Here is a 23,549-nt window from a genome sequence, read left to right on the forward strand (position 1 = left end):
AGCTTAATATTACAGGATATGGACTGTCTGATCAACACCATCCTCATATGTGCCACTCACACACTAACCCTACATATACTGGGCCATGTCACAGTGTGGTCCGATGTCTTTCAGTGGTATGGGACATGTGTGTGTTTGGCTCTACAAACATGTAAGCCAATAGAGTACCATACACTGGAGAAGCATGTAACATCAGATAGAACAGGACCAAGAACAATGACATTTATGACATCTACCACAGTCTGTACACAGGCCAAGGTACGTATTCCCAATACACATACTGTCGACAATCACCATAAGTACACAGACCTCATTACCGTACACACAATCAGAGAATGCCCAGGTTATGTCCTCAGAGATAACCCATACTATACATAACATGTCTAGCAGTCTGATATTTCTCTGGCTTGTTATCAGATATGATGTCAATAAATAATGGTGTACAGAACATATGCACCTCTTACTGCATGACATATGTACAAAGGTAGACAGCATTGTGCTGGAGGCACAAACACAGGGCCATTATTGACATGTTGCTGTGATAACCTCATACATGTGCTGCTGTAACAGGGTTTGTTGTGACATATGTCCTATGAGGGATATAAAGTCAGTAACTCTCATGGCTGTCACCATGTACTGACTGTAATCCTCAGACTATGCCTCTGCAGTTCTAAGGCAGGTAATGTGTGAGTAACACAGGACACATAAGACTCCAAACACTGGCCAGTCTGCAAATAACCCTACAGGTGGGAGTTTCCTCAAACACATAACATTGTCATGACAGGTATTAAATCATGTAGACTAGCCGTAGCCACACAAACCTTGTTAAACCAACATTACTCCAAATGCAGAGAGCAGCACTTACATTCTGCAGTAATGTTTGGAACATTCCCCACCTAATTGTTGGCCTGTCTCCACAGTGTATTTTGTTAGAGGTATATCCCACTACCATCTGTGATGCTGCTTGGCAAACACTAACATGAAGTCTTGCTCACAGTGAATGAAAAGGGTCAACATCCACATGATGTTCCTAGTTATAGGAGTGTGTTTCCATGCAACTGGCTATGGGAATGTTACCACAGTTTTTCCACATGCAATCAGCTAGTGGGGGACTGCAATGCATGCAGAGGCCATAAGCTGATCATGAGCATCACTTACAAAACACAAGCTGCTGCTTAAGCAAAGCAGGTGTACTTCTCCACATCCACCAGAGAGGGAGTGAGAGAGACAGACAGAGACAAAGTAAGACAGGGAGTGGGTGGGAGAGTAAAACCTAAGCATGTTTGTGTCACACACTTATCAGTATGGGGTTTCAAACCCCTGCATGACTATGCATTGCTATTACATGTCTATACAGTTATTGCGTGCTCCACAGAGCTTACATGTTGGGGAGCTGTCCAAAGGTATATTTGATGGTGACTGACATCAGCAACAGTGATAAAGAAGGGATAAGGTAGATGTAGTACAAGTGCCTCTCCACAAGGACAGGTGTCAAGCTCGACACAACCACACTCTCTCAGGGACACACACACATTATGACAGTTGGCAGGGTCATGATTAGGCTTCCTAACTAGCTGGTTTGCCACAATACAGCAATACGCAGGTATCACATTCACCACAATGGTTATCAGGATGATATATGGACAAAGGTTATGTCAAGGTGTCTGACATCAGAAGGCATGCTTCAGTAGGTGAATGGGAGGTGTAATGAGTGTGAATGGCGTACTAATTATTATACTCCACAAACACACACACACACACACACACACACACACACACTCACACACACACACACACACACACACACACACACACACACACACACACACACACACACACACACACAGGTTTGCCAGTACTGACATGCATGGGTGCATTGCTTCACAGGTGTGTAGTGGTTGACTGTGTCAGAAAGCTGTACAAGACTAGATAAAGGATACATCTTGGCATCAGGCCATATGACAATGGTCTGCAGTGTGGCTCAGGGGTGTAATGTCTGGATTGGCCCACACAGATGGGTATTATATTCAGCATCCAGTCATGTGGGTTACTATTGTGGGTGGCCAGTGCTGTGCAATGCTTGCCATGTATGTGTTCTATATTCCATAACATGATTGGTGTCTGGGATGTGCACACATCCCACATGCATGTTCTGTGACATGTGTAAGCGTACCTGGGGTGTCTGGGGTATGTTGTGTAGACAGATTGTTATCATCAGATGTGCCATTCCTGACGTCATGTGGTGAGAACTGGCAATGGACACCAGGTTGACCCTGCACCTACATTGGCAGCATGATACAGGTATTAACTGGTGTCAGTGGCATCTGTCCATACAGGGCATGTGTATAAGGCATGGTATGTCCTTTGTGCATTACATTTGCTAGCTCTACAGTTATTGCAGGTGTCCAGTGGGGAACATAGCAAAGGAGCACTGTATGCAATGATTTGCCTATTGTAGGGATGGGACAGGGTGCCATGTCCTCTGTAGTCCACTGCAATCACACTATGGTTACTATCTGTGGGCAATATGCAGGGAACTACCAACATAGTGGTTGTTGCCTAGCCGAGTGTGTTTGTATATGAGACATGGTTGGACAGCGTTCTCTGGGTAATACAAGGGTTGCCTATATTGTTCCCCAAGCCATGATGTCACATGTAGGGGTATAGATTGTCGACCCCAGCCTCTCTGCTGCTTGACATCTGTTATCCTTGTAAGGTGGACATTGTGACACATAATAGGCCCACCATATAAGAAACTTGTAAAATGCGCTCCACAATGAGTCCTGTTATTACACACTCACAGCTACCTCCACACAGGAAATGCATGACAAAAACACACACACACAAAGTCCCACAGTTGCTATGTCTGGGATTAGAACACCTACCTAACTAGTACATCACACTACAGCATTATGCAGTTATAGCACATGCCATGAAGCTTACTGGGATACTCATTCCCCAAAGGTGTATTTCAAAGTGAATGACATCATCAGGCTTGCCAAAGTAGGGCAATGGAAGTTGTAGTGACTGTGAATGGCCTCAAAAGCATTGCTCTCTGCACAGACAAACACACACACATTTGACAGTTGCTATGTCTGGGATAAAACTCCTATCTAACTAGTACATCCCACTACAGCATTACACAGTTATAGCACACACCACAGAGATTACTGGGCTACTCCTTCCCCAAAGGTGTATTTCAAAGTGAATGACATCAGCAGCCTTGCCAAGATTAGGCAATGGAAAGTGTAGGTCATAGGTTCATATGTTGGTACGAGGCTATTAGTCCTAGGGCCTAGCCATGATAATTCCTTGGCAATGTCTTTCCACAATACTTACTTCCCTGGCCCCCTGTCTAGCAGGGCAACTAACATAATCCCCAGGGTCAATTTACTATCTCCTATCCAATCATTCAGGTTCCTTTTGAAGAGGGCCAAAGAGGCACTCTGCTTGACATGTATGGGTAGTCTATTGCAGAGTCTGGGGAGTCCCTGGGTCAGGAACACATCCCTTCAGCATGTATTTTTCATTGTGATGTCAAGGTTTGGATTCCTGCAGCATGTAGCTGTGAGGGTTGGAATTCTTTAAGTGTAGCATGTCCAACAGCTCTGGGTTTGGCATGGCATTGTATGTTAAACAGAGATCGCCTTTGAGTACACGATATGTGACAGAGTACAGCTGGATGATTTTCAGATGGTCAGCATAGGCCATCTTGTTTAGGCCTGTGATTTGTTTAGTGAGGTGTGTCTGCAGCCTTTCTAGTTGTTGCAGATGCCTTGTGAAGTACATACATATTGGGCCATTGTAGTCTGTACTGGGTCTACTGAGAGATGACTACAGTGGGACAATGGCCTCCTTTTTCCTGAATGTAAAGCCCTTAGTGATGAGATGTGACACATAGGTGGATTTCCTGACTGTTGTGTCAATGTGGTTATCAAAGTTGAGACCACTGTCCACCTGTGTCCCTATGTCTCTTATCACGCTGTAGGTGTTTAGTGTACTGCCACCTATGTGGTACTTCACAGGTACATGTCCCTTCCCTAAGGGGATAACTATACATTTCTTGGCATCGGTAGAATATCCACATCATGTGAGGATTCAGTATTGGCTCCCAGTGTGCAGTCATCTGCAACATTTGTTTGCCAGAGTCCCTTAGTGTTGGACTGTACTTCAGAACAGTAGTTGCCAGACAAGGCTGGTCCGAGGACTGAACCCTGAGGTACTCCAACTGTCACTTGTCTGGTTCTGTAGTTGGTGTCACCTACATTTACAGTGTGGGTTCTGTCAGCACAGCAGTTGGCAGCCCATTGGGTGACATAGGGATTAATGGCCAGCTTGGTACATTTATCTATGATTCCAGACTGGCAGATAATGTCGAAGGCCTTGCCAAGGTCTGGATAGGCTGTGCTAACCACTTTACCCTTGTCCACAGCTCTGGAGACTGATTCAAAGTTGTCAATCAGGTTGAGGTGAAATGATCAGCTTTTCACAAACCCAACCTGGTTAGGGTCCAGTGTTTGCAGTTTGCCAATGTCTTTGCTTTAATTTTCATGATAATACATTCCATGGCCTTGCAGATCAGGCACATCATACTGCTGAGGCTGAAGTTCCCTGGATCTAAGGTGGATCCCCCCTTGTGGACTGGGATAACTGCAGCTGTGCACCACACAGTGGGCACAAAGCCTGAGGTGTGGCTATGATTAGACATGGCACGCAGGTGAGGTGCCAGTTAATTTTGTAGTTCATGTAGTACACAGCCCAGGATGTTGACTGGTCCCATGGCTGCTGTTGTCTCAGCTCTGGAGAGTGTGGTTTTTACCTGTGTGGCCATTATTACAGGAATCTGGTAATCCTTTAGTATTGAGATGGGCCCTTTCAGGGGTGGGAGGGGGGTGCAGTAGGCACTGAATCGATCTGCCAGGATATTGGCAATATCCCTGGGAGCAGTATATTTAATACCATCCTGTTGTAGCTCAGAGCAGATCTGAGCATTGCTATTTAGATTCCTGACATAGCTATGGAACGACTTGTAGTTGCCTTTGGCATATTTGGCTATATTATGTTTGTAACTAGCTTTGGTGGATGTTATGCAGGATCCCAGCTTATTGCTGTGGCTGGTAAGGGAGTATTTTGCATCCTGGAAATTCTCCTGTTTCTGCAACAGTTTCTTCTTTCTGTTTTACAGTATGTTTATGGCAGGGGGCCACCACATTGACTTAGTTTTCTTGGTGGGGAGCATCTTGGTTCTATATTGGATGGCACAATTCATGCACAAGTGGATGTGCTCATACAGTGACTTCTTGTAGGATTCAGCAGTTGTCCTTTCAGTTCCCATCTGCAAGGGTGCCATGACGTTAGTCACGTCTATCATGTGTAGCATGACATTGGCTTTTTAGATGTGTATTACGGAGGTTTCCTTACTGGGGTGTGGGGGAGGGATGCGGGTGTTAAAGGTGATTAGCTTATGGGCAAACTTGACCACTGATGGGGTGACCATAAGTGTGGAGCATTTATTTCCCATGTTGGTAATGACCAGGTCTAGGATATTTGAGCCCCTGGTGGGACTATAGGTTACTTGATCCAGGGCATTGGCAATTATGACTTCCAAGAACCATTGGGCACGTGTTTGTACACAAGTACTTTTCCCAGTTAATGGCAGGGTAGTGTAAGTCACCAAGTATTATGGTGTTTGGTTGTATTATAATATTTCCCAGTATGTTTCAAAAGGTGTAGTGGGAATCTTGGAGCATGGTGGGGGATCTATAGCAAGCTATACAATTTGGATTGCAGTCTGACCTAGTGTTAGTTGCACCGGGGATATTTCAGACTCAATTCTGTTGGGCAAGTAGCATGGTGATGTGACTATCCTTGGTGAATATGGACATTCCACCACCTTTATTGTTTTGGTTCTGGTTTGGTGGCTGCAGGTGTGGTGAGAGTTGTAACTGGCATTGCAAGGGTGCTCGCTGGAGCTTTGGATCAGGTCTCTGTTACTGCACAGATATCGATGTTCTCCACTTTTAGGAGTGCCTAGTGACTGTGAATGGCCACAAAAAGATTGATACCTACACACACAACCAAACACACACACACGCACACACACACACACACACACACACACACACACACACACACACACACACACACACACACACACACACACACACACACACACAGTTTTCATGTCTGGGATTAGAACTCCTATCTAATAGTACATCACACTACAGTATTACAAAGTTTTAGGATGTGCCATGGAACTTACTGGGTTATTATTTCTTCAAAGGTGCATTTCAAAGTGAATGACATCAGCAACCCTGCCAAAGTATGGCATTTGAAATTGAAGTGAGTGTGAATGGTCTCAAAAGCATTGATCCCTACACAGATAAATACAGACACAAAGTTCTACAGTTTTCAAATCTGGGAATAGAACTCCTACCTAACTAGTACATCACAGTACAGCATTATGCAGTTATAGGACGTGCCACGGCGATTACTGGGCGACTTCTTCCCCAAAGGTAGATTTCAAAGTGAATGACATCAGCAGCCCTGCCAAAGTAGGGCATTTGCATTTGTAGTGAGTGTGACTGGCCTCAAAAGCATTGATCCCTACACAGCCAAACACACACACACACACACACACACACACACACACACACACACACACACACGCACACTTGCCATGCCAAGGATTAGAACTCCTACCTAACTAGTACATCACATTATAGTATAACACAGTTATAGCACACAACATGGAGCTTATAGGGCTACTCCTTCTCCAAAGGTGTATTTCAAGGTGAAGACATCAGCAGGCTTGCCATAATAGGGAAATGGAGAGTGCAGTGTGTGTGTGCATGGGCCATAACCCATTCATCTGGAAGCAGACACACAACACTCAGGCACACACAGGTTTATATTTCACAGGTATGTGTATACAACTACTAAATGACTACTGACTTGTACAGTCATGTTACGCAGTTATCACAAACCACAGACACTATAGTGCTGAGGGATACCAGAGGCAAATGTCTACAGTGATTGACATTTGCACATCATGTGGTTTTAGCCAATTGGATGTGTGCTGGGTGGGACAGGCCTCATGATGGGAGGCTCTTTGTCACTGTCTGTCATTCTCTTCTACACATCTATGTATGTGTAATTTTGACCTATTATAGCGTGCTGTCCTTGGATATATGTATGTATTCCTATTCAATGTGTGTTCAAAGCATGACTGGTGTGTACTGAAGAGTGTGTGCACAAACATATGTGACTGTCAGATATGTATAGTCCACTGTTGTTGCCAGACATGGGCTTCATAAGTATCGGAGCATGCCCAGTATGACCTTCTGTATTGAATGTGTGAATCCAGTCCAGGTAGGTTGTACTCCAGTGCAGGCTTTTGTGTTCTACACCTACAGCTAGCTACCTGTTTCTGCAGGTTATCTGTAGATCGGTTGAAATTATGAGGTCAAAATGGATAAAGGATAGTGGGTTACTGTAGGTAATTTAGTCTGTGCTGCTTCTGCTACATGGTCTTGTTAGCAGAGATATTCAGACATATGTACTATTTTACACTGTGATGTTTTATGTCATCAAGTACTGTCAGGTATACATATTTGCTTGCAGTAATGCCTGGGGAACACAGGGTGAATGCAGCTGTGTCCAGTATTGTGGTCTGCAGCCTACATATTCTTGCACAATCATGCCATTCTGGAGGGGAAGCTGCAGACACTTGCTGATGAGTCTGTGTAAATGGTTCAGCACCTTGGTACAGCAGTGGCAGAGGATCCCATGCTTGTTCATCCATTGATGTGACAGTATGGCCATATCCTGCTGGGGCCATACCTCATAGCTGTACAGATTCACACAGGTTACCCAGAGGCAGGGCTCATAATTCTGGAATTACCCCTTCACAAACAGGTCTGTAGCCACTCATTCCTGTGTTTGCAGGCAGGGATAGTATGTACACATGGCTGAGTTTCAGACTTTACACACTCCATGCCATCCATGCCCCCCCCCATTATTCTATCCTCTTCCAAACATTATGCAAATATTATCTGATAAGTTCCCTATAGTTATCACCTCATCCCAGCAGTAATTTGGTGTTGGTCCACAGTTCATGCAGTAGGACATGGTGGACATGTTACTGGGATTGGTCCATATGGCCTTGAATTTGGGTTCTGTGGACTGTGTTATGTTGTTATTTGGGAGTCCATGACATAACACACATTGGCAGTATGGGTGAGATCAGGCCTTTGGCAGAGGACTGTAGGCCACTTGGTAATGATGCAGGCCAGCTGTAGCAGGCCATTGTATGGTGTCACTCTTACAGTCCCAGACTGCAAAACACTATATTCCCCTGAGGTGACAGGGTCGGTATGCAAGGTTTTAATGCCAATACTTTCTGTAATTATTGATCTATTGATGTGGATGCTGGCAGGGTGCTGCTTACAGCTAGGGACAAACTTGCATGGGACACCTGTTCTGCATGCTGCATTCTTTGGCTATTGCCATACAGAGGTGGGGGTCATATTGTACTCATTCCCAACAGCAGGGATAAGACCAGAGAGATACCTGTGGGTGATGGTGAGGTGAGCTGGGTACATGTGTGCTATGGAAGCTACTTGCATCTGACTCACATGTATACATGGGGCATTCCACTTATGCTGGCTTGTGCAGGGATATTAGCAGTTTCTCAATACTTTATACCTGTGACTTTTGTGGTCTGCCAGTGTTTGGCCAGACGACATTGGTATTCCATGCTACAAACCCAACTAATGTGCTGTTAACCTGTATGTACAATTCCAAAGGTGTGTCCATTCGGCAGTAACTTATTATACACTGTCTGTCTGGGGTACTTCCACCTGTGTATTGTTTGTATGTCTGGGCCCACATTCACGCCATGTCCATCTTTCAGATGGTGACAGATATTACTTCCAAACATTTACTATGGCTTACTGCTGGAATGTGTTTTGCTGGGATGCATTGTTTTTGGCACTGTAGCTCTGAGAACTTGGCCTTGTCATCGGCAGTACTGGCCAATTCCCACAAGGACAAACCTCACCATGCCTACATACTGACCACTCTCACATAATATACAACACACACCAACCTAACACACACACAGCCCTGAATATTGTACACAAGCTATAATCTATCCTGGTACTTTTGCCAGCTCAGGTAATCTATACTCCACTGTTATTATACCTACACATACATGTTACTACATTTCCACATAGGATTGGGGGGCACACCTGACACTTGTACACATTTGCTATGACTGTACTGGTATTTCAGGTACTCCATTTCATTCTGTATTCTGACCTATCATGCTGACTAGAGGCATATCAGTGTACTACAGATCTTAGGTCTGATTGACCTACATTTCAGTTTCAGACTTCTAACCCTTCAGAACTAACATCCCAATGCCTGACCTGTTGTAGTCTGTCTGTGTAGGTCTGAAGGGGGATGTTCTCCAAAGACATTAATCAGAGGCCTTAGCACAGCCTTTGTTTGTGTTTATCTATGCCTTCCCTGCTGGCTGAGACTGTTGTTGGGTATGTGAGCCTCACTGACTGGCATGTGTGTGTCCTGTGGACACACATGTGGCCCACCACATTTCCTGCAGTGAGTTTTGTCTCTTTGTCTAGTACTGGCTACTATGGTGACAGCGGTATTTGTTACAGATTTCATGCTGTAACTATAGGTGTCTACTATCTGCTGGCATCCCATTCAGCCATCTGATTCCCTTGCATGCTCACATCCATACCATAGATACAGGTAACAAAACATACTACTCCATTCAGCAATTGATAGGGAGGGTGACTTACCTTCTGGCTGTGCCAGTATTGAGGATGGTGCTGGAGGGCTGACTATGTTGGATGCACATAGTACACTCCCTATACATGGTTAAGCACAGGTAGTGTCATGTTTGGCATCCCTTTTACTGTATGTGAGAGTCAGAGAGAGGTGTCATTCCCTGGTTCCTACCATGTCAGTCTATGTGCTATGTGTTGCCTCTTTGCCACGGCCTGGGCATACTGAGCATGGTTCCTTCTGCCTACTGGGGCAGGCTCAGGTTGTTCCTCCTCCAAGTCACTCTTTGTCTGTGCAGGTCTTGGCAATGGTGGGGGGATTGTGTGGCCCTGCCTCGTGCTGTTCCTGCTGCAGATTTTTCTCAGGATTATACTGTGTAGCATGGCACATATGATGACGATTTGGGTACATGTAGCTGGTCCCCCACTATGTGGCCATAAAGGATGTCCCCACTGCAAATCTCTGGTACAGCTACATCATATGCCACATGTGGGAGTCGTGATAGTTTCCAGGGCAGCCAGTACACACATTCATTATAATGCCCTGGGCATCACACACATCCTGGCAGTTGATGAAGGAGAAGCCCTTGCAGTTGATGTAGACCCTGCACCACTCACCGGTTGGTGTTTGATGCATATGTGTGTGCACCCACCAACTCAAGGTATTCTGCTATTTGGTGGAAGAGACGCATATTGCTGGTCATTGCCTCATGGCTGTTGTGGAAATATACGTGCTCTCTGGCATGTGCTGACATGGAATCCAGGAACTGGTGGAGTACCCTGGATGCTGATGCCTGTGAGATCCCCAGTTGGCTTTGGAAGGTACCTGCGGCTAGTATTCTTAGGCCTACACATACCTTGGTATCCACTGGGATGGGTTTCCCCTCTGTTGGTTCTGTGTGTGAGGTGTGGCTGGCAAAGCTCAACAATTTGCTGTAGGAGGTCCCTGTCCACCCTATAGCACTCCATTATCTAAAGCTCATGTAGCCCCTGGTAGGTTACCCTGGGTTTGTACGCTCTTCTCCTTCTCCTCACTGAGGGTTTGTCAACAGCATTCACATCCTCACCACCCTCAGCCTCTTCCACATGTTGATTCACGATAGCTGCTGCAGCCCCTATCATTTTGTTTCTTTTGTTTGGTAAAATTTCCCCATTTTGTGTACACCGGTCATGTAGAGTTTATGAGAAAAATCAGAGGGAAAGGTGTTTGCATAGTTTATAGTGGTGTGCTGGGTTGGGCTGCTGCATGTGTAATTGTCTGATTATGATACATTTCACCTGCCAGCTATCCTAGTTTTCCTTGATTAACTTCTTACTGCTGTTTTCCCTTCCCATTTCATTCCTGTTTAAGCTCCAAGGCGCACCATGCAAACACAGTGCTCAGATGTGCATGGACCTGCTATTTCCTGGTTTATTTTTTTTTTCCTTTAAACCACAGTGTGTGGCACACACACCTGCTTAGGCAATGTAAAGAGTTTTGGCAGCTTCAGACACACCCTCTTGCTTAGCTCTGCTAAGCTAAGGGACACCCAAGCCACAGGGCTCCAATAAGCTTACAGTACATCTGACACACCCCTCTATGATGTCAGCTAGCTCTTAGGCTTGCACCATGGTCTTCCTGCACTTACATGGTTTGGTGCAGGCTAGCCATGAGGGGGAATCTGGGATTCAGTATCATTCCCCTCATTTGCATAGGATTGCCTGCTAATGCCTAGTTACAAGTCTGGCACTGAGCCTTCTCCCTTAGCAACCACTATTCACTGGCCATGTTGTCTTCTGCCTGCCATTGAGTATAATGGCAAAATTATGATTTTGGCTAGAATGCTTATTTCAAGTTTTTTTTTCTATTTTCGGGCCGATCCCGTTTGTGTGCCTTTGCCCTGTGCTTTAAATGGTCGAAATCGGCCAAAAATATAAAAGCTATTTTTTTTTATTTTTGCAACTGTTTTGCTTTACACATTATATACACCCTTTATTTGGAGCTGTCATGGCTCTGTTTTGTAGTTTGCAGAAATGCACTCAGTTACTAATCAAGTACATTTCTACAGATTACACTAGTCCTGCACGGTCGGCTGCCAGCTTCCTGGATCACAAATTCACCTCATTTGCATGTTTTTCACCTTCAAATTGGGTAATTTGCATACAGGAGCTGTGTCCATGCAGGAATAGTGCAGGAGCACTCATGCATGTCCCAGGGGCTTATTCCTGGATCGCACGGCAGCCATATTGCCTGCAGCAGCTCTTGCACTATTCCTGCATGCCGTGCAGAGCTTGCTGAATCCTGGGGAGATACTTAATTTTTCTTATTCCACATGACAATTTCTTCCAGATACAACCAATAAATCTGATAAAAGCAGCAACAAGTAAACTAATTTTGGCTTTGTCTATTTTATATATTTAACACTATGAAAACTTTCACTACTGGATTGTAGAAAACAAAATAAAAGGGCCAAGGATGGTATGTGATTATCAAGACAACAGCAGGCAAATGGAAGCAAGAGAGAATGGAGTTTCCATGAAAAGGACACTGAGTCTCACTCATTATGTAAGTCACTATGATGAGTCCAAGAGGAGGAAAGGAGAGCCCTCGCAGCACATTTGCTATTTATTTGCTCCAGTTTTAGAACTGCTTGTTTATGTTATATTTTCTAACATGATGGATGGGTTGATGAGATGGCCCTTTTCAGCAACAACCTAGGCCAAGGTGGCTCAAAAGTACAGATACTGTGACAATATATACAATAGTAACTTACATTAAGTATTGTGTATTTACATTTTATAAGTTTTAGAGAGTCTTCAAAAATGAATGTAGTACGGAAAGCATTCTGAGGGCTGATGGTAAAGAATTCTAAAACAGTGGCATTGCATTTATTCAAAACAGTGCTATCTGAAGAAGCATATGTTGTTGTGACTTTCGGCTTTTCTCGGTTAGGGGTCACCACAGCGGAACTCCGGTCCGCTAATGATTGGCAGTTGATTTTTACATACCGAGTTGCCAGCCCTGACGCACAACCTTCAACGAAGGTGCGCCCATTCACATGTCTCCACGCAGAAGACGCTCTAACTGAGAGTTGAACCGGACAGCATCTTACTGTGAGGTGACAATGCTACCGCAGCACCACCACCACGGATTCTATCTGAAGAAGCATATGAAGGGGAAAAAAACAGTAGCTTGAGCATCTGTTATGTCTGGGAGAACAAATTCCAAATGGCAGGAGCATTTTTACAGAAAGTTCTAGAAGAGTGGAATCATTTGTATTAATATATAGAGGATAATGGTTACTAATAGTGCTGAAAGACAAGCAGGGAGGATTGCAGAACTTTGGAAAAAGGAGTTTGTAGGTACTGGTAGCCAGAAGTAGTTAGGATCTGTGATTAATATTAAGAGTACTGTTAGACAGGAGTAAGGTATAGTCCTGTTTTACAGTGTGATAGATTAGGGACTTGGTATATTTTGCTGACTGTATTTTGGAGTAGATCACACTTTCCTGACTTTCATAAAACAAAATACTATTCCAGGTTAGAAATGAGAATGCTTTTAGCTGTACAGCACCATGTTCCAGGGCTGTGGATATGTGTTATTCTAAAAGAGAGATTGAGCTGTTTAAATAATTTGAAGGCCATGTATTCTGTTTGATCATTGAATGTTAGGGTGGAATCTAATAATATTCCTAGGTATTTGCAATAGAAAAAAATTAAAAATGTCACATTGGCCCACTAACAGAAAGCACAAAGACACTCAAACACAAATGTGAAGTAATATCTTTTATTGGATCAACATAGGTTTTGCAATTACTTGAGATTTTGCATTAGCAGGAACTCTTCATTGGGAGTTATTAATGAATAGCTATCTGTGAGGTTACGTTTTGAAAATAACAGAGTAGCAAAACATTTTTTTGGTCTTTGAGATCATAGCAAATGTCAGAAACCTCATATACTAACTGAGATGGTTGTAGCTTGAAAAAAGGGAACATCTTTGAGGGGAAGTTGATAGTTCTGTAATGGTCCTTTCAAAGAGTGACGTTTGTGTGAATTACAAGTCATTGAAACCAATTTCAGCACTAATGGACTTTACATGTTCCCCAGTGTCATGGGACCATGAAGTAGTATAAATACATTTAAAGGAAATGTCTAGATCCAGCACACATGGATGTGTGGGTTTTCCCTCTCCAAAAAAAAAATATTTTTTTACATTTATTGGAAGTGAATTTTCAATGACTTTACTTCACATAAGCAGCATTAGCTGAAACTGTCTTTCATGAGCCTCAATCTCAGTTTGTTCTACAATTGGACTTTTATGCATGTATCATTATGATGCTTTAGGTATAGAGCCTTACCCATAGCTACTATTTTATTTTGCACAAAGGTCAGTATGTTTGAGATGATTTGGAATCTTGACTTTGGCTGCAAATCAGTTTTTCATTTTTTGAATGACTTTTACAACCTCCTATTGAAACGTTTGCAGTATTCCCTCTGTGTAGGCTAGCATCTATTATACATTTTTTTGTAAAGTTGTGTTCTTTCTTTTTTTATTTTTCATGTTCTTGTTGCCTCTATTACATTTTGTTGAGCCTTTCTTTTCTCATTTGATGCATTTGAGATTCTAATCATGTGACAGTGGGTAATACAATGACTGTTACAACATGAGGCATGCAGCTAAAATTCCACAGTGACTATTATAACATATGGCATGCAGTCACATTTCCAAGATTTAAGTATTTTGAGTTATATTAAAAATAAGATGAGGTTACATTTTAAAATAACAGAGAAGCAAAACTTTTTTTTTTTACTTTGAGATCAGAGCCAGTGTGAGAAATCTCATGCTGAGTGTAGGTAGCATTTGTTGGGTCTATATCAGAAGATCGAAGTTTCAAACTTGACACCATATGATCGAAGTCTTGAAATTTCAAATCTTTTAACGGAGATCTCCGTATAGCATGGAAAGGGAAGATTTCCCTTTTCTGCACTGTAGTGCGATCTCAGAGTTGGTATATTTAAGTAGCGGGGGTGTGGGGGCTGCAGAGGGGGCTTGCCCCCCTGCTTAGAGCATTTAAATGGTTTGTTTTTGTAGGGTGTTGTGTTTTATCACATTTTCAATGTTTCAATACTTCAATTATATGGTGTCGACTATACCAGATCCGAAGTTTTGAAACTTTGATAATGTAATATAGACCCACATTTGTTAAATTCAAGTCTGCTTTAAGACATTTTTGATGAGAAACAGTACATTTTCACTCTGCAGTTATCGCTTCATGAGCAGTTTTCCATTCAAGGAATTAAATGATGAGATGTTGTCCTACACCTACTGTGTTCTTCAGTAGATGTGACACTAATCTCTGAATGCCTATGAATAAGTGCAATTTTGGATCATAATTACATGGCATGAAGATACCAAGGGCCATACAAAGAATAAATGCATGTTGAGCAACATTACTGAAAATTATCCAGAGCTAAAAGAATTAAATACACTGTTTCCATTTTAAATGTCTGTTAGCCACATTTACCAGTTTCCTTAGCTTGTGTAACAAAAAAAAAAAAAAAAAAAACTCTTCTATTTGATTCAGAGGAAGAAACAATGGCATTTCATTAACAAACATGAGAATTAATCCATATTCTTTAGCATACTGTATTGTATTCAGTTGTTTGCCTATTACTAACATATAGGAAAACAGCAGTTGTTTCTTAACTCACATTTTAATGTATTTGATATTGTTTGGAATGCACTATCTCCTCAAAAAATTTAGATGCAAACTTTATAAGGGAGAGGGGGAGAGCGAGAAGTAGGGAGGGAAAGGGAGTCATTGTCCCTATTGTCCTTTGTCAAATTAAAAAAAAGATGGCCTAGTCAGCTGTTACTTAAGCAAACCAAGTGAGTAGTATTATTAAATGAAAGATATGTTTCAATATCAAGGGGATAAACACACACACACACACACACACACCCACATACACAGACACACGCGCACACATGCACACAGACGCACACATGCAGACACGCACACACACTCACGCACACACACACACACACACACACACACACACACACACACACACACACACACAGACGTGCATACACACAGACACACACACACACACACACACAAACACACACAGCGCACACACACACACACACACACACACACACACACACACACACATATGCAAAAATGCTCACACATATACACACACACAAACACGTGCAGAAACTCACATACACAAACATGCAGAAAGATACACACCAGACACACAAAGACATGCAGAAGTGCTTAAAAGATACACACACATGCACACACACACACACACACACACACACACACACACACACACACACACACACACACACACACACATGCATGCAGAAACTCTCACATGCTTACACACACACACACACACACACACACACACACACACACACACACACACACACACACACACACACACACACACACACACATGCTGTCTGTCTCTCTCTCTCTCACTGAGGTATTGTGGAGTGCTACATAAACTAAAAGTGAGACCACCCACATCCAGCACATGTGTAATGATTTACTGCAGTTTTGCATAGGTCCCAGTACCAGCTCATCTGATCATATAGAATTTGCTGCACTGGCCCTTTGTGGCCCATTTCTTCTCTTTTTCAGAAGCAGCTACTGTAGCAGTAAATAGCAATGCAAACAAAATGAAGGCTGAGGGTAATTTCTATAGTGTTTGCAAAAAATCCACAGCAATAAAAACAAAAAAAAAACAAAAATATTTCTCCTTTCCTAAACTTTCCTAGCTAGTTGTTCCAGTGATCAGATTTTGCTGATCCCTGGGCTTTGTATTTGGTTTCTGTGTTCTCCATTTTCTTGTGTGGCCAGAGGTAGTTTCTTTACTCACCAGTGGGAGTGGGGAGTACTGAGCTGCTTGTTTGTCCTCAGAGGAGTGGTTAGAAGCAGCAACTAGTAATTCGTCGGCCATTTTGGGTCATTTCCTGTTTTCCAGCCCCTGCTATAAAGCAGCGTTAGCGATTTAGAGCGGAGCTGCTACCATTGCACACTAGGGCAGCGCCGGTTAATCAGATTTCAACTATTAGGGCTACCTAAAGTCCACTCTTCAAATTTTCCCTTAAAACTACCTTCCTCAAAGTATACTACTGTTCTATTTAGTGTATCCTACAACTATAAATTATCTCTACTTGACTCCCAAGTAGACTATTCTCTATCTGTATAGCGAAGCACCTGCTCCTACAGTACTTATCACCTCGATACAGCACTCTTGTTATAGAAAGTACCCCAAAAAAAGCAAACCCCATTTCTCGGTCATCCACATCCCCAAAACCTTTTTTTAAGTTTTTCTGTCTATTCCTTCTAGCATGTTGAGGGATCAGTTGCTAATATCCTCTCCTGCTCAGCTAGTGAACCTGGGAGTATTGAGGCAATGTTACAATTGCCTCATGTACACAGACAACCCTTTCCTCCTCCCACAAAACACAAATACATGCGAGAGATGCAACTATACGGCCAAACTGGAGGCTGAGCTCTCTCAACATAGGACTGGCAAGACCAGACAGGAGGAGAAGGTAACCACACACATTATAGACCCAGTCTCACATAATACCATCACAACCTCAAATCATACACATAAACACACAAAGACATACTGAGGCTCTGATCAAAAATCTACCAAAACAGCAGAGGCCACCAAAGCAAACACCCAAACAACTACCACCTCAGAACACAACACCTGCATCACATAGACCACACAGTCAGAGTGTCAAGCAGTCACAGCCCTTAAGGCCAAACACTATGCCAGACACACTAGTCATTGATGACTCCATAGTCAGACACACTGACGTCCCGCTCACCAGACTGAGTAAGGAGAAGGTCACAGTAAGCTGCCTGTCAGGTGCTAGAATCCGCCACATAACGCATGCACTCAGGTCTCTCAACAGCAGGTACAAGTACGACTCCATCATTGTCCATGCTGGTGTAAACGACCTAAGACGTACCTCCTTGCACTACATGAAAAGAGACATAGAGGAGCTCTCTGATTATGTAGCCCAAGCAGATATGACCCTGACCTTGAGCAGTATCCTACCTTCACCAAGAATGATGCCACAATACAGAGATAAGATGATCAGCTTTAACAATTGGCTTAAACTCTGGTGTCATTCAAAGGGGATCCAATGTCTGTCTGCCTGGGATGACATGCTGGACAAGCCACGCTGCTTCGCAAGGGACGGCTTGCACTTGTCACCCCTGGGATTCTGGATTTTGGCAAAGGCTCTTGCCACCCCATAGTGCCTTTTTAGGCAAGGCTCAAATTCTAAACCTACCACCCTAGAACAAAACAAAGAAAAAACTAAGGGTAATGCTGCTCAATGCCAGAAGTCTCAACCTCAAGATGCACGCACTCGAGGCCCTTCTCAGTATGGAGAACATCGATGTCTGTGCTGTGACAGAAACCTGGTTCAAGGCTCCTGAGAGCACCCCAGCACTATCAGGTTTTACCTCATATCATGCGTTCCGCCCCAAAACCCGGACAATACCAAGAAAGGAGGAGGGGTATCCATATTCATCAAGGACACCCACACCTCAAGATTGGTGGCATCGCACGATGCATTGGAAACCATCCAGGTGCAATTAACCATAGGCAAGATTGCTCTGCAATTTGTAGCATGTTACAGGCCACCCTCGCAAACTCAGGAACCTCATATGGCCTTCCTGAAAACACTGGAGGGGATAAATGTATCTCCGAACACCATCATACTAGGTGACTTCAACTACCCTAATATAGACTGGGAACACTACTCAAGCCCAAACACTCTAGCCCAAAAGTTCCTGGAATTCATAAACTCAAATGCCATGGAACAACTAGTCACCATCCCCACAAGAGGAGAAAACATACTTGATCTCATCATCACGAACATGGGAGCACAATGTTCAACGCGAAGTATACCCCTCACTGGTGAGATCTGATCACAAACTAATCTCGCTGGAGGTCCTCATCCCGCCCCACCTGAAATGAAAAGACCACAGTAAAGAACTTCTCGAAAGCCGACTTCACACTTCTAAAGACTAGTGTGGTCTCCTTTAAGGCCCCTGAGCCGGCGGTTAACATTACTCAAACCGCTGAATCACTTACAAATGCCTTCTACCAGCACCTGCAGGGCTGCATGGATCAGGCAATCCCAAGCAAAACAAAGACTCTTTGTACCAAAGGCAAGCGTCCAGTCTGGTGGACCCCAGCCATAAACAAACTCTACAACAAAAGGAGAAAGCTACTACAAGATAGAGCAAAATCCTTAAAAGGTAAGACACCGCTGATCACTATAAGTAAAAGCTAAGAGCTCTCATAAAATCATCCAAAGCTAATTTTGAGAAAAATAGCTAAGGACTCTAAAGACAACCATAAGGCATTCTTTAGCTATGTCAGAAACCTAGGAGGAAACTCCCAGATATGCTCAGAATTAGTTCAAAATGATGTGAAGATTACTGATCCTACAGACATTGCCAACATACTGGCTGACAGGTTCAGTGCAAACTTCTCTCCCCCCCCTAAAGGAGAGATATCTATACCAAATGATTGTAGCCCCCCCAAACATCTCTAACGCCCAGGTGAGAACTGCTCTCTCCAAGGCAAAGAACACAGCATCCATGGGACCTGATGGTGTCCCCGGATGTGTGCTCCATGAACTCAACGAGGAATTAAACCCACAGTTAGGACAGCTGTTTAATCTTAGTCTCACCTCCGGATACGCACTCCAGGAGTGGCACACAGCGACTGTGGTCCCACTCCACAAAGGCGGTGCCTCCACCGACCCTGGAAATTACCGTCCCATTAGCTTGACAAGCCTTATCTGCAAAGCCATGGAGAGGATCATAATGGATCTCATAAATAAAGACATAGGAACTTGCAGACTTTGGATCCAACCCAGTTTGGCTTTGTCAAAGGCAGATCATGCCTTTTAAACTTGGTTGACTTTTTCTAAACAGTCACCAAGGCCATTGACGAGGGAAAGGCAGTCCATACAGCCTACCTAGACCTGGCGAAGGCTTTTGATACAATACCTCACTCGGGTATCATTGAAAAACTCATCAACTTAAATGTAAACCCATACATTACAAGATGGGTTGCAAACTGGCTGAGTGACAGAACCCACAGGGTCAGAGTTGCTGGCGCCATGTCAGACTCAAAGCCTGTCACAAGTGGTGTCCCACAGGGCTCAGTCCTGGGCCCACTCTTGTTTGGCATCTACTTTTCTGAAGTACAAGCAAACACAGGAGGGTTATGGCTGACAAAGTTTGCAGATGACTGCAAACTGGGCCGTAGTTGAAAACACATCCAACACAGATATCCTTCAGAAGGGTCTCACAGAAACGGATAACTGGTGCCAGAGCCATGGCCTAAAGTTAAATGCCAAGAAATGCATAGTCATACCCTTCGGGAAAAATAAGGTTACCCCTAGCTACCATATAGGTGGCAATCCCCTGAACACAGAAGAAGTTATTAGGGACCTGGGAACCCAGGTTGACAGTAGCCTTTCGTTCGACACTCATATTGCTAAAGTAGTTAGGAAGACCTTCTACATTGCCCACCTTATCATGAAGGGATTCACATCTAGATCAAGGGAAGTCATAGTCTCCCTATACTCATCACTCATCAGACCAATGATAAGAGTACAATGCCCCATTCGGAATGTATCTGACCCGACACTTGCAGCAGCTGGAGAGGCCACAAAAGTTCCTCACCAAAAGGATAAAGGGTCTCAAAAATCTGTCTTATGCTGCCCGACTGAAAGGACTCCAGTTATATTCAGTTGCTTACTGCTTGCTCAGAGGTGACCTATGCCTGACATACAAGGCCATGTCAAACCCAGATTTGATGAACATGCTTCATCTCAAAAAATCTAGATCCCTCAGAGCCACAAGGGCGGGAGACTTAAACCTCGACATGGTTATTAATAGGACGTGCTGGAGGGATAGATTCATCACCCAAAGACTCCCTATGCTGTGGAACAAAATCCCGGTTTATGTGAGGCAGAGCACCTCGCTGGCCTTGTTCAAGAGGAATCTTGACCAATGGATGGGAGATCGCAGATACACCCCAGGGGTTACCTCAGTGTCACTGCTCGACAGAGGCACAGCAAAATAATGGGCATGGTTTCTCCAAACTAAAGGGGTGGCGTAAGCCACAAAACTATGGGCTAGGCTTATAAATGCCCTCGGGCAGATAGCCTAGTATGAACCTATGAACCTATGAACCTATCAGGGATACACAGGCATGGGGTCCTAGTCAAGAGACTGGTTCAGGCTTCTACCTGAGTATTTGCCCATTGTGTGTGGTACTGTGCATACTCAAAGTATTTTCTATATATATCTCTTATAGATAGCATTTTAATTGTATGCTGGAGAACACCATTCAGTTCTTCCTTCCCCTGAGATGGTCACCAGACCATGCTTGATGGTGAATTACCATCTTTATAAGTCAGTATATTCTCCCTGTGCTGGTCTGTAAACCCAGGTGTATGTGTAAGTTTGAATATTACACATACTTTTCCTTTTACATTATGTAATTGATGACCAATGTCTTTTTATCACATTAGGAGTCTGAAATAGGTTCTGGAAAAAAATAAAAATAAATTCTATACAATTAAGAAGGTGTAAAAATGAGACATGGTTGGCAAAGTATTTAGGAAATCCAATGTCTGCTTAATTTAATAACCAGCTAGTTTCTAAAGCAAATGATAACTGACATTTCCTAAATAAACAGAGAAAAATAAAGATGTCAGTAGTTATATTAAAAGACTAAAATAAAAATGTTAGTAGTTATATTAAAGACTAAGGTGGAGAAAGACAGTTTTAAGCAAATTAAATTAATCCCCGGACACTGAATCTCCTACTGTGCTTTTACAACACGTCATCGTAGCTCAAGAGGCCTTATTAAAATAGCATTTATATACTTTTTATTTTGTTTGACTTACAATTATTTATTTGTTTTTATAGTGTTGATGCAGGGTATTCTGTGTCTGCATCTAGGACAGCAGTTTGATTCAGATCAATGTGGTTGCCAGCATACTGGTACCAGATTCTCTTTCTCCCTCTACGATAACAAATAATATATCTCTAATGCTACAGGAGCTGAAATAAAGGCAAAAAAATAAATTCTCTAATTCTATCAAGCATGAAGAGGAAGATATTTCTTGTCAGACACTGAAATAAAGATATAAAATGAAGTTTTAACAAGGATGAATAGGAAGAAATTTCATGGCACCAGCATATTTATTATACTCAGGCTGAGCACACGAAGGTAGAGCACAGAATAAGCAACATGACATACATATACATAATCAGCTGCTATTACTTACAGCCTCAAACCAATAATAGTTTAATTTATACATCTTGGAAATGCAATATTAGATATTTTTTTAATAATAATCCTACATCAAGGGTATGAAGATCTATATATAATAAGAGGAACCTCAACAAATGAAGCTAAAATAATTCATTTTTTTTTGTCTTCACTACAGAAAGCCTCTGTTATATAGGTTTCAGTTTTGTTTTAATTTTCATTAAATAACATATTTCTGTACAATTGCTCACTGTTATTTTCCTATTAAACAAAGGTCCTCGATTTCATTAATTCCAATTAATAAAGAACAGTTTTTTGTAATTTGACATTTAAAATGTTGATTACAGTTTTAAAATCTGTTACCATCTGGAATTTTTATGTTTGTACAATACTTCATCTGTACTGTGTAACAGATATAGGTTGCAGATTCATATTACATACCCTGGGATTCTGCTCCTAAATAGGCACACAGTGTGGTTGAGTGCATGGGGTGTATCTGAGAGCAGATCTCTTACAATACCCATGCCCCTGCACTCAGGAAGATAACAATGAGCAAGAATGCTTATAGGAGGTTGCATACCTCCCAACATTACATAACATAATGTCCACACATTTGCTGCCCATACAGTTGACCTTTACCCCAGTTGTACCCTGAACTCACGGGATGATGTCAGAAATGAAGCCGTGAAATAATGGCATACATATGACTGTCATACACCAAAACTGTCAGAAAACCTATATTAAATCCAATCCTGTTATTCTAGCAACTGTTCCAAATTTATAAGAGCAATAATTAAAATATGCCCATAGTTGGACCTCATGTTGTCAGGCTTTGTCCAGATAATGTGCATTAAGAGGTTGAGAAGTATGGGGGTTGCTAGGATGTTTGCCAGATGTGCAGATGCATGCAGGAATCCACAGCAATAAGTGAAACTTGTCCCTTCCAAGAGAAAATAGCAGTAGAAATTTTTTTTTATCAAACAGATTAAATTTAACCAGAGGCGCGCGGGTTTGCCCTTTGCTTAACTACACATACTGTAGCTTAAATGACACAAGAAGGTAAATATCAAGATACATACAAATAAAATTGTACTGCAATAGTGTAGTGGTCAGAGTGTTTGCCTTATGAGTACTCATTAATGGTTCAATTCTCACTACAATAAATTCAATATTCCATGTCAAATCACTTTATGAACATTTTTTGTTGTATAACCTACTAAATAACATATATTTGTGAACTGGAGTACTGCATTAAATGCAGATGTGAGGCATCATTGCAATAATGTAAAATCCACAGATAAACACAAGTGCCTCATACAGTACATGTACACATGAATCAGGGATACAAATCAAAGGTATAATGTGTTATGAATAATAAATCCATAGAATGTCCAAGTCCACCAC

This window comes from Protopterus annectens, chromosome 9.part0 (assembly GCF_019279795.1).
Source record: "Protopterus annectens isolate FY-2018-M chromosome 9.part0, PAN1.0, whole genome shotgun sequence".
Lineage (NCBI taxonomy): Eukaryota > Metazoa > Chordata > Ceratodontiformes > Protopteridae > Protopterus > Protopterus annectens.